Consider the following 13,086-nt stretch of genomic DNA (forward strand, 5'->3'; position numbering starts at 1 on the left):
AATGGTGTATTCTGGTAGACGCGTTGAAGGAATAAAAGCCAGATTTAAGAAGTAATATATAATTATAATATATAATAATAATATAAAATACAATAATAATATAATTATAATAATATTATAATATATAATATTTAAGAAGTAATATAATATAGATATGAAAATATTATATCTCGCAGGGAAATGTTATACTCATTTATTTCCAATTAGATATTAAATCATTCTCGCGTGAAGAAAATGACATTATTATAGTTATATTCTTGTAGACATGAAAATCAGAACTGTAATACCTCCTTGTACCAGATTATCTACATAAGTAATTGCTACTAGTCTTTTTGGTGATAATAGTTTATATTCAAAGATACTGTATCGCAGAGTGACATTAGAATCGGATGATTATATGCGGGGACGAGTCGTTTAATCCGGAGCCCGCAATTATTTTCTCCGCCAAGTACGGCGGTAATTATAAACGCATCGAGACCAGTGAAATTGCCATTTAATTTATGATGAGTACATACGATTTCGTTAATAAGTAGAACGTGCTTCTGTATCGGGTAATCAGCGTTCGGACAGGTTCAATGTTAACGACAGGAAAACTCATCTCGCTCGGGCAGCGAGTTGCTCGCTTCGCGTTGAATAAATTCGCTCTATCATCGATAAATTATCTGGTTACGAGGTATACAAAACAGAGAGCATAACCGAGCGACTGAACCGCGACGCTCTCTCGCTGGCGAACAGATCTAGATACGATCCAGATCGTAGGATCCTTTCAGCGATCGTTCGAATGTTCGCGCGGTAGCTCGCTGGCTAAGTGCAATTCTAACAAACCGACCAATAAAACGAGCAGTCGAATCGCATCAATCGATGCGTGAACCACCGATGCCCTCCATCACCACTCACCTTGATCCCCAACCATTTGCTCGACCCTCCGACCGAAAGCGATCTACACGCTGCTGGATCGGCACGAAATTCTCCGTAAAATCAATTCGTAAATCATTTCTAAATAACTTCATACCATTCGACGATCTTCTCTTCTATACTCTATCTACAAATATGCAATTTCGTTTGGTCAGTGGATTCCCTTCCATTTATACTTTCTAGTTTTTATTATACGTATATTCTATTAGAAATTGAATATTTATTAAGTCTTCTAACGAGCGACGCACTTTTACTGGAAAAACAAATCGTGCTATGAATGGCCAACGAATCGAAAAGTAAAAGATCGTAGTCCGTGAAAGCCGTTCTAAGGAATCCCAGCGCAACGCATAAAATTCGGCATTAAAAAGATGTCTATCGACGGTGGAAGGTTTACCGCGCGCTTCGGCTGGTGTCTCCATTAATTAAATCGGCAGCCGAGGTTCATAAAACGTGAATAAATAGTCTGAAGGGTCGATAAGTTTCGTGTTTCTTGTTCACGCGTGGCGATAGAAGAAACGGATTCCACGGCGTCGCGGCCGGCTTAGAAGAGCCATAAGTTAGTGGTGGGTAGCATCATTGACCCGGTGCGCCGCGAGGTAGTTTCACGTCACTTTCACAGGCCGGCCGCAGAAATTTATAATGTCCCCGTAGATCCTTAATGAAGCCGGCTCGGATAAATCCCCCGCGAAACTCTTCTCCTCCCCCGGTAGCCCCGAGGTAATCGGACAATCGTGATTTTCTCGCGCCGAGAACTCTTACTTTCAACGGGCCGGAGAGAGAACGCCGGTTCGCGATAGCCGATTCAAGAAAGTTGCAATTTTCCGCACGTATCCGTTGTTACCTACGGGGAAAAGTGCACGATCTCGCCCGTGGAACGACTGCGTTCCGAGGATAATGACGGCAAAGTGCGGCAGGCGGGCTTTTCAGCGGAGTCTGTGTGTCCTCTCTAATGTGCCGGCTTCCATAACCATCGGCCCGTGTTCGACAGAATTTCTTTGGCCTTTGGCCCCATCGTCGCGGAATCACCGAAGGGCGCCGAGTTTCACAATGATTAAATGTCAGTGTCCTCTTGTCGTGACTTTTCGTGTTTTTGGTTGCGCATCCACTAGTCCCTCTTGGATCTTTTCCCGTTTTTAATTGCCGCATGGATGTTGCACAATTTAGTTTGTTAATTACCTGCTTCAACGCCTTGGAAATTATTGGGCCTCCATTGAACTATGCATGCACGTGAGATAAACCTTGTCAATCCTTCGCGCTCGAACGGCGACTCTGAGATGCCACTGGAAGTGACTATACCACGATAGAATCGTATCTGATTTGATTATATTTGAAAAACTGTTAGAAGTCTGTAAGTAGCTATAAACAATGTAAAATAAAAATACAGCAAGTACAAGACTTATTTTGGATTTTGAATTGAAATGGGTTAATGATAACTTAACTTTTTAAATCTAAGCATCGAAGCCGCCAACATCTTTTATACAGATTCAAATTCTATAAAAATACACGAACTGTACTAAAAATGCATAAACAAGCACTTGATGAAAATCAGAACAAGCAAACAATTATATCACCGATGAGAAAAATTCTTCCGAGTGCAGCTTTACCGAGAACATAAAACTTCAGATACCACAAATGCGAAAAATGTCACAGCCTACCGCAGGATACAGCGGTATTTTTATGCTCTTACATAGCAATCATTTTTAGAAACTACCCGGTATAAAATTTGTCAGGGCTACCGGTTTTGGCACATGCCTGACCGGGCGTAAAAATTAGTGTTCCCTCGGCTAATGAATTCGAAACCCGTTTCTTGCCGAGAATTTCATTTCCAGGGTCATAAATTGCCGCGTTAAATTATTCTGACCCGCGTGAATAAGGATCGCGGCGACATAAATGATCTTTTCGGTAGTCTCCGGTAATTTTCCTCGGCTAGTCGTCGCAGCGTGGCGGCGGCGGCCTCCCGGTAGCGAGCTCGGAGGAATTTCCTGGCGTTTCGGTAACCGTGCAACAGAACCGCGATAGGAGAAAGTTATCGCGGCGGGTGATTTGTTGCCGGGAAGGCTACGTCGCCGGGGTCCGTCCGCCTCAGAACGGCAACTTTTATTTATCCGTCCGGTTCTAGGGAGACAATGGTCTGTCACGATCACTTTCGATCGCGGTAGAAGTCGGATGTGGAAAGCGTCCGTGATTTTTCTTCACGGTGCTGGAAACATTGTGCACATCGTTGATTGTGAATGTCGATGGTGTAGTGACGCCAATTAAGCTGTTGGTACTTGTCGACAATTCAGCTTCACTATGCTAACTTTGTTGAAGATTCTCGGGAAATATTTATCAGCTTCAGGGATTGAAATGAATTTTAGAAATTATATTGACGTCTCAGTAATTCAGCTGCAATGTATAAATATTTTTTCTTTAATATGTGCAAAGCATATTTCTTCCTGTCTGCTAAAGTAGTGTAATATTTTTATATTAAGGCTACCGTAACGTAGAACTTGAATTTCTTAGTCAATTACACTTATAAATTGCACTTCTTACTTCAAGTTAAAACTGACTAGGTGTAGATATTGGAAGAAGAAATATTTCACATTTTCCCCGCAATTACTGTAAAAAATTTCTGCTTTGCATAAAGATTCGTAGTAGCAACAGATCGTTGATTTAACGCAAACAGCTGTCGACGCAAATAACCCCTGCAAGCCGACGCATCGGCACCATTAGTCTCCGCGGAACCCCATAATAAGTCCATCTCCGCAGGTGCGATTCGCGACCGGAAAAATGCAGGTACAGCATTTCATTTTGATAGATTTCTAAGTAAATTCGTTCGGCGCCTGCCACGGAGGCACGAGGATCTGCCGGCCTCTCTCAATTACCATCGATAAAGTGTTTTCCTATCAAGCACGAAGATCTGATCGGCCGACGTAAACTACCGACCCGTCGAACGTTTCACTTCGAACGTAATCGAACAAGTTCTGCCCGAAGAAAATTCCGTTTGTACTTTCTCGCTGCAGGTGCAAAGACTTCGCGGGCCACCGCGATCACGACGGCGTACACCGGTGCCCGGGACCGCGGGCATTCGCTTTCACGTTCCATTCGTACCCTCGAACCGTTCGTTTGGAAAAAAGAAACGAAAAGACAGCCGATCCGAGACGAGCGAACTAATGCGCTGAATAATTAATACCGCGGCGAGGAACCGCTCGCGAGAGCTTCGCTGATTTACGAGATATGAAAGGGTATATCGCGCGCGTTCCTATCGGCTGTCAAAATTAATAAATCGGGAAACCGAGGTGAGATGCCGAGGATTCGCGAATTTTTTTCCGCAGCCCCGATCCGCGTTTCCAGGGCAAGGTAACCGGAACTACGGCCTACTTTGCTGCGAACAAAATCGAACCAGCTGGTGTATCTTAGTCCGACGTTGATGCATCGGTTACACGGTCTAGGATAATATTTTTCTCTAAATAAATAATTTGCCTCTTGCCGAGGATGGAAAGATAGCGCTCGGGCTTGATAAGATCGCGCATTTTGCATAGGGAAAGTTAAATTAATTTTGTACACTTTGGTATTTCGTGCTGTAGTACGTACCTAGCATAATGTTCTAGGATTTTTCTTTTTTCTTCACGTTTTACGGAAGGAATTTAGTTTGTTGAATTTACTTACGGTATTATTTTTGGGAAAAAATTCATTTTTCGAGTACAATTCTATTCATACTGTATGTTATTTCCCGCTGTTGTGCGCACAATAATAAATAATGGTATCAATAATTAGTGCGAAATATAATCTTTTACCTGCGAAGGTTTCTTAATAGTATTCTTTGTATGAAAGGAAAACTTGTTGCATCAAGCACAATTTTATTCATACTTTACACTCTGGCATTCTAAATAGAACATGTGATTTCATCCGAGCATGTTTCCAACAGTACATAAAAACCCCACGGTCATTTTTTTCGGCACCATAAGTAACGTATCTCCATATCGACTCACTAAAAGTCCGAACCCGAGCCACCTTTAAAATCTCGTTTGCATTCAGAGACGAGACGCGGAGCCAACAATCTCGCAAAAACAGCCCATAAAATTGTGCAAAAATGCGCAGCAAACGTTGCACGATCTCTCCACCATTATAAACAATGTACTCAATATTTGCCCGGCGAAGAATGTTAATTAATCAACCGCGGGCTCCGCCGGCATTCGAAGCGGCACTTACGCGGCTCCGTTGCAGAGGCCTGCGCATAAAACTGGTGCCGAATGGTCGCAAGATTCAGACAATCGTCGCAATAAAGAATGCACGCCGTGCTCATCCGCGAGGAGACGTTAATAACATGATAATAAGATGTTAATCTGCTGGGAAGCCAGTACCCAAAGATGGTCGCCGACGGATTCCGAGGGCCGTGACCACGGTTACGAGAGATTCTTCCGTGAAATTCCACGATGGTCGACAACCCTGCTCTCGTCCGGCTGTCAGGAAACGGCGGGAACGGTCCTCGGGCCGCTGGTTTACTATTATACGGGCGCGTGGAACAGGGAAGCGCGTGTTTCGTGACGTCTCGGTGTCCTTAGGAAAACCGTTCGGAACCGGACCCGTCCGCGACGAGAGCCGTGCTCGTATTTTGCAACCGGTCCGGACGTGTCCGGTTCGTCGGGAATCTGGAAAGAGCTACCTGAGTACCTGCAGAACCAGTGTCCGGTACGGCAAGAAAGTCGACGGACGCGGAAGCGTGCAGACACGCGACGATGATCAACGAGAGGAGCCGCGGATACGATGAAAGCCGGATAACTGACTTCGATCGAGACGCGCTGCGGATCGATTCGCTGTACGGTGCATAGATAACGGACGATGCTGCTAGGAACGTCTACGACTCGAACGAGACGGATGGTGCAAGTTTTTAGAAATTGAAATTTATATCGGCGGATCCGAGTGAAACAGTGAAAGTGGTTTTTTTAAACTTTTCACATTTTTGTCCGGCACAAGATAGACGGAATAATGTTTACGAAAATGTTTGAATGATTTGAAGGAATTTGAGTGAGATTTTTAGTGAAAGTGGTTTTTGTAAGTTTTAGACGCATTTATTTGGCACAGGATTGATGGAATCATTGTTAGAGAATTTAACTTTCAATTAATTTAGCGAATTTCATTGGAATCTTTAGTCAACGTAATTTCTTAACTGAATAACCTTGACAGCCATGTTTTAGTATGGATCATTTTAACAGATTTTTTGAGGAACCTGTATTATATGAATGAGTGTTTGATACCGCGTCCTCCATATTATTAATGAAAATTTATGACTACATCGCTCGTACTCGCGAATTTATCCAAGCTTACGTAAACGATCCCATTACGCTTTCTAACAGGCAGGAACATATTATCTTGATCGTTCACCAGAACCTCGCTATGTTAAACAAGTATATGACATCGAAGCCGATCGGAGCAACTGTTCCATCGCTGGGATAGTACACCATTAGGAATTTAAATTAACATAGTCGCGTATAAACGCTGTTAAACGTAAAACTGATTATGGTTACTTTGGAGTACATACATACTATCGATTCGAATGAAAGCCAAAAGAGAAACGTCGAGAATAGTGTCCTCGCTAACAACTGGTTTTATAAATTAGCCGAGTACATATTCCGTTTAGCTATCTTCAACGATCAATTACACGATCAATTACACAATCGATTAACTTCTAGCAACAGTTTCTTGCAGATCGCTGTGGCCTTAATGCGAATCTGTTGATTCCTTTTAACGACCATACGCTGTCTCGAAGTGTCAAATAAATTTAGAAAAGAGCAATGAAAGTCGATTTTAATAGCTAGTATTATAAAGTTCAATGTTACTTAAAGTTGTTTTATGACATAAGAACGCATCAAACATAATAAGTAATAATTGAATAATCATTGAAACATACTTTGCAACTGCCTTCCTTCAGATCAATGGTAATCCTCTTATTGAATCAACTATAGACAACTGATCATTTAATCTATATGCTAGAAAATCAGAATTTAAATTTTCTTTCTCGACGGTTAAATAAATGAATAAATTCATTCAATGGCTGCACGCAGAGGATTTTTAATACAGTTTAAAAAATCTTCCGATCTGCTTATTTTTATTCTCTTTCCAAGACTGTGATGCATCTTGAGTTGTTGATCCTCTAACAAAAAGATTTCGTCCATCGTGGATCGCGGAGGTTTCAGCGGCGTTAATCGACGATTGATCGCGTTAACCGCCGATCGACATCGATTAATGGCACGGCGTTCCGATCGGCGGCCGGCCGGTCACGTTTTTCGCTAATCTGGTTTCACGGTTGGCCAATTATGCGCCGCGTGAGAGACGCCTTTCTACATTCCAGGCGTAATAACGAGCCACGGTGACTGGGCCGTGTTCAGATTTTCCTGTTGCGTCTGTCTATCGGCCGCGTTATGTAATTACCGCGCGGATATTTGTCCTGTCACGATCGAACGACGACGATCATCGATGGATCGGTAATTGCAGTGCCCCGGCCCCCGTGCGTCGGCTCGATGCGTTCTAAATATGCAACCGGCCCGATAATACGGATGACTACTACTGGTTCCGATTATGCAACCGAGTATTTGTTTAATAGCGGATCCCGGACCGTTGTGATTTCTTCGACGTTGTACCGCGCGCACAAGCTGCCAACACGGTTGTTATTAGTCCCTTTTACGGCGTCGGTAATAGTGGGATAGAATGCCAATTGCTCGGCCAATGTGTAGCAATTTTTAAACTCCACCTGTGGGAGCCCGATCGCTTTATGCTATTCATTTCGTCGGGACCGGCTTTCCTGGAAACAATAATTGGAACTGTTTAAGCATTCGTTTCCTTCAATTTCCAATGCGTCGCAGCGTAATGTCATGTTATTTCTGCTTGTTACACTCTATTCCAGATTTTATCATTTGGCTGCGCGTCGTTGGTGTCGGATTTTGCATAATTGAGTCGTATCGAGGCACAGGCGACCTTAACTTCTTCGATTCTGCATCGAATGACACGTTTCGGCCCGAAATTAATGCAAATTGACGCGTGTGGAATCCGTAGTCAGTAGATTGCTGATCCTTATGCGAAATTAAAATTCTGTGTCTCGATTGCGACAAATATTGGTTAAATAAAAAAACCATTTCCACCCTAAACATTTTTAAGTGACTGAAAATATTAAGACTGCATCATTAAATTTATCCTTTACAATTGCTGTTTTGTATTTCATCCGCTCACTTTTGTCACAAATTGAAATACACAATCTAGTAAAGCTTAATTCTAAAAGAAATTCTATGTTCCAAAATGCAGACATTTCTGCAAAATTACTTTCAGGAGACTTTTTACTGAAAACATTTCTACAAAACATCCACCGAGACGAAAACCAAATATTTCTTAACATACGCTGTGATTATTGATTACTGTTTAGAATGCGACAATATAGAATCGTACGAGTATGAACGAAGCACAGAATGTTGAAATATTTTTCACTGCAACGGATCTATGTTCCTCATATTTTTTACCAAATCCGCCGCTTTCTACGAACCGGCCGAATCATTTTCCACGCGAGAAAATTCGAGCACGGGGTTATCGTGCTACCAGAAAATTAATTAAAACGTAGCTGCTAATGTAACGCCTCTATGAATATGGAAACGCAAGTAGGGAGCTAAGGTGTGCACGAGCATACTTTCGCGGCCTACCACTGCGGCTGTGCGCAAGCGATTTCCATAACCAGGCCGCGATACTATAATATAATGCCGATCTGTTGCTCGGACTTTCGTAAGTGCATGCGGGTAGCTTCGCTTAGACTTCAGGCTTTCGTCAAAATGCGGGCGAGTTTCCATTGATATCTTTGTCTCTAGCTCTCTAAATCTCTAGTTACCCAGCTCTCTAGCGCTTTAGCTCTTTAGCTCCCTAGCTCTTTAGCTACCCAGCTCTCTAGCTCTCTAGCTCCCTAGCTCTTTAGCTACCCAGCTCTCTAGCGCTCTAGCTCACTAGCTCTCTAGCTCACTAGCTCTCTAGCGCTCTAGTCCCCTAGCTCACTAGCTCTCTAGTTCTCTAGAGCTCTAGCTCTCTAGCTCTCTAACTCTCTAACTCTCTAGCTCTCTAGCGCTCTAGCTCTCTATCTACCCAGCTCTCTAGCTCCCTAGCTCTTTAGCTACCCAGCTCTCTAGCTCACTAGCTCTCTAGCGCTCTAGCCCCCTAGCTCTCTAGTTATCTAGAGCTCTAGCTACTCAGCGCTCTAGCTCTCTAGCTCTCTAACTCTCTAACTCTCTAGCTCTCTAGCGCTCTAGCTCTCTAGCTCCCTAGCTCTTTAGCTACCCAGCTCTCTAGCGCTCTAACTGTATAGCTCTATAGCTACCCAGCGCTCTAGCTCTCTAGAGCTCTAGCTACCCAGCTCTCTCTCTCTCTCTCTCTCTCTCTCTATCTCTCTCTCGCTGTGTGTGGTATATCTGAGAGGATACGGAGGATCCGGAGAAAGGATCGTCGAGGGATCCTAAATAATTTCGTTGATTAAACAGGCTTGGAAGGAGAGGTGGATGCCGGGACCTCCCTTGGCAATACTTCACGCGGAGAACCGACCATTCGTGATCAGACGAGTGCAACGCGAATCGATTCGTTTCGTCGGAGAGGCTCAATATCCTAATTGAAACTTCGTCAAGCTCCTCCGTGTGCTGCCGGCACCCGGCGTGCATTCGTTTTGATTATTCGGGCGTTCATCCCCTTAATTATTACGAGCTCGTTCGAAATTTTCTGTACAGTATGCGCTTCTTTTTTTCCTCGGTATTTTCAGTCGGTAGACCGAAATGATCGATATCCGGAATCATTCATTCTCGCCGAAACAGAATTTCCTAAACTCGTTCATTTTCCCGATTTCTGCGCGAATTCATTAAAAATATCAAAAAATACTCGCGATGAAGCTCTTGCGAGAAGTTTTATAAAAATTGAAACCGTTGTCTTTGAATCGAAAAATCGAATAGATCGAACGATAATCTTGCTTACCTATGAAACGCATCGAAAACAATGGATTGCAAAGATGCAAGATCGATCGAGGAAAGAAGAATGCAGAGCCGGCTGGGTGTACCTACACGGAGTTCATAATGTCAGCAACTTTCACTTACAACTTGACTAACCAATCCGCGCAAGAAAAGCTAATGACTGCGGCTTTCAGGGCTACGAACGTTCAATGTCAGGCCACCGACTATTTTTGCAACCCAAATCGCATAGGTTGCCACTAATCAGTCTCGCTTAACCACCATAATAAATAAAGCTAAGAGAATGGCATTTAAAAATTGCGTATTAATCTTTTCTGAAAAGAATCTATTTAGTCGGTCGCTTTTACTGCGTTCCGTCACTGTCGGATCGAAGAAAGTTCGACAACAGCCGAGTGATTTTCATAAGAGACGATAGAGATCGATTGCAACAGCCGTTCGTTAACGAAGTTCGTTAATTGAACGACAAGCACAGCTTCGGGATGTCCGAGGCGAGTCGTTAACGGCGCAAACAGCATAATGGCGCACGTGCCGCGATTGCGATCACGGTGATCCGGGAGAAGCTTTTCCGAAGCCCTAAGGAACACAGCCACGTGACCAAGGAGAGGGCAAACACTGAAAGTAGACGGAGCCCGGCTCCCTTAAATAAGGGGTCGAGATACGGGTTGAGTCGACTGTGAAACGCGAAACCGAAACTTTAATCGAGTAAACTTCGATCGATCGCCGCACGAAACATTAATTATGCAGCTAGAAAACTTGTCCGAGTTCATTCAACGCTTCCAAAGCCGAAATTAATTCCTGGGAATGAATCGTCCGACGCGTGGATTGTTCGGTGCGAAGCGCTTAGACTGTCTGAGAATTCGCCGCGTTTCCAGTCACAAGGTCGATTGTTCACTTTTATTTTAATCGCGGGATTTTTAGACGTGCTCACGAGGTTGTTTACTGGGGAGCAATTTCTTCCACGGAATTCTGGAGAAAATGCGCCGTGTTTCATTTTCGTGACGGGTTGAAAAATCAGCGTAGGTATTAAGTGAAGATATTATCTTTTAAAATTGTTCCTACATAAATTGAACGAGATATTCGCATCTCGGCAATCGCTAGAAACGCCCCTGTCTTCGAGACTAATCGTCGATGCTCGTTTTCAAGGTCTCACGAAATGTAAAACAGTCCGCGCCTCGTCTCGCGTGGGGCATTCGTCGAAAAGCGAACGCGAAACGAGCGTGGGCGAATTTATGGATGTTTTACGCCCTGGCCCTGCCCACCTGGGCCCGGGAGAAATACATTCGATCGACACAACGATTACAGACGTAAATTTGTGTTACAAACTCGCAACAGTTGCGCGATCGATCGATCCTCGGCGCTGAGAGAAAGAGAGGCGATGCACCCCGCGACGTTCACCGTGGGACAGCGGTGCAGTTTCGTCACGGGTACTCAGCCCGGATCGTCCTTGTTCCAGGATGTTACTGATCCATGTCCGACGGGATTTCACGCTTCCATGATCGTCGGCGATATTGCTCTCCCGTGGAAAGGGCTGCGTGCTCATCCGTGCGAAATAGATTGGAAATTGAACGGCTCGATCTACACCCCTGTCGCTCGCCTTCCGAGCAAAAAAAAACCACTTGGCAAACGCGTGAACGTATACGTGCACGCTTTGAGAAATATTTTATAGATCCTTCCCGCAATATGTCATGATTTCGACAAGACGACGTGTATAAACAATCAGTTGTTCCCTGAGATTGAGATATCGTACGAAATCTGAGAAACTGGTAGAAAAATCAATTATTCTGAATATTAACCATTTGTACCATTACGTCTTTCATAGCTACGTTAATTGCGACGATTTTGTCCTTAATTGTTTCTTTGATGTTATGAGATGATTCTAGCGTCACGATTGTCCTCGTTTACTTTCATTCTCAAATTTCAATGACAGAGGATTCAAATTTTATTTCGGTTTAATAGGAATGACTAGTTCGGCATTATTCTGAGTTCTGATTCGTTATTATAATGCAAGGGGTTAATAAGAATTGTAAGAAGTTGTAGAATTGTGCATATTAAGACGTATCGTAAATACAAGTCTGCAGCAGCGAAAGTTAATATCACTATCGCTTACAGACCGCTGCTTGAAGAACAGTTGAAACTTCCAATTGCCACCCCCGGTCTTCCACGGTCAAACAGACAGCGTCCTGTAACGTACACGCCAGAGAGCCCCATTTCATCGCCGCGTTCCCAGCCCCATATGTCGATTTATGGTTCTTCCATTAGAGACGGGGTCCCGTGCTGCGCCGCGGGAGTTCCATTTCGATTCGTAGACAACAGGGTATCGTTTCGACCGAAGACGGAGAGGGCTCTCATTGTTCCCTTTTGTTGTGACCCGACCGGTGATATATTTCCGTGTGTGTTTACACACAATATCGTATTCATGGTAAATCTGAGCAAACATTACTTTAGGACGGGGGAGAGAGGAAGGCTCGTAGATTTACGAGCGTGTCACGTGGTCCACGCAACATTTTGTAAACTGTGTTCATAGTGAAGCGCGACGAAGCTTTATGACCGCGCGTGCGGAGACTTCGATGCCCGCACAAGCGAGATTGCGTGCGATTTATGTATGCACGCCAACTGTTCATGTTCGCTCGCCATCAATTTTTCTCGATAAAAAAGCTTTTACAATGAAAATAGAAAAGTTTTAGCAGCTGTAACTCATCTTTCGTCGAGGCACTGCAATTAATTCCAAAATAAATTTGACGAAAATCGACAATTTAAAGAGAAATTTGTAAACATGGATAAAAGAAAGGATAACGTTGATTGTATAATATGTAACGCGATGTAACTAAGACTAAATAAAGAGAAATAAATGGCAAAGAAAAAGAGATGAAAGAAATAATTTTGAAGATAATGTTTCAAACAATAACAATAGACATGGCATACATTGAAAATTAAAAAGAATTGTGTGTTCTTTTCTAAGTTTGTCCATACGAGAGAAATTAAATACTTCCAATTAACACATATTCTAAGAAACATTTCAATTATCTATTAATTAAAAGGAGTTATTAAACGCTATTAGGTGTTTGTTATTAAAAACGATCTAGTTCTGCCAAACATTTCTTATTGGAAGCACTCTCCTCGAACGACGATTGAAACAACTGTAAAATCAAATCGTAACGCAAATGCGACCGACAAAAATTTGTTCGAATTTCTTCAAAAAACACGAGTT

At 43.2% G+C, this 13,086-nt stretch overlaps 1 protein-coding gene across 5 annotated transcripts in view; it reads left to right on the top strand.

The window, feature by feature from the left end:
- LOC144473601 (uncharacterized) overlaps positions 1-13,086 on the top strand; it is a 505,151-nt gene that overhangs the window by 484,184 nt on the left and 7,881 nt on the right. The window lies entirely within an intron of this gene.

The sequence above is a fragment of the Augochlora pura genome, chromosome 7, assembly GCF_028453695.1.
Source record: "Augochlora pura isolate Apur16 chromosome 7, APUR_v2.2.1, whole genome shotgun sequence".
In the NCBI taxonomy this organism is placed as follows: domain Eukaryota; kingdom Metazoa; phylum Arthropoda; class Insecta; order Hymenoptera; family Halictidae; genus Augochlora; species Augochlora pura.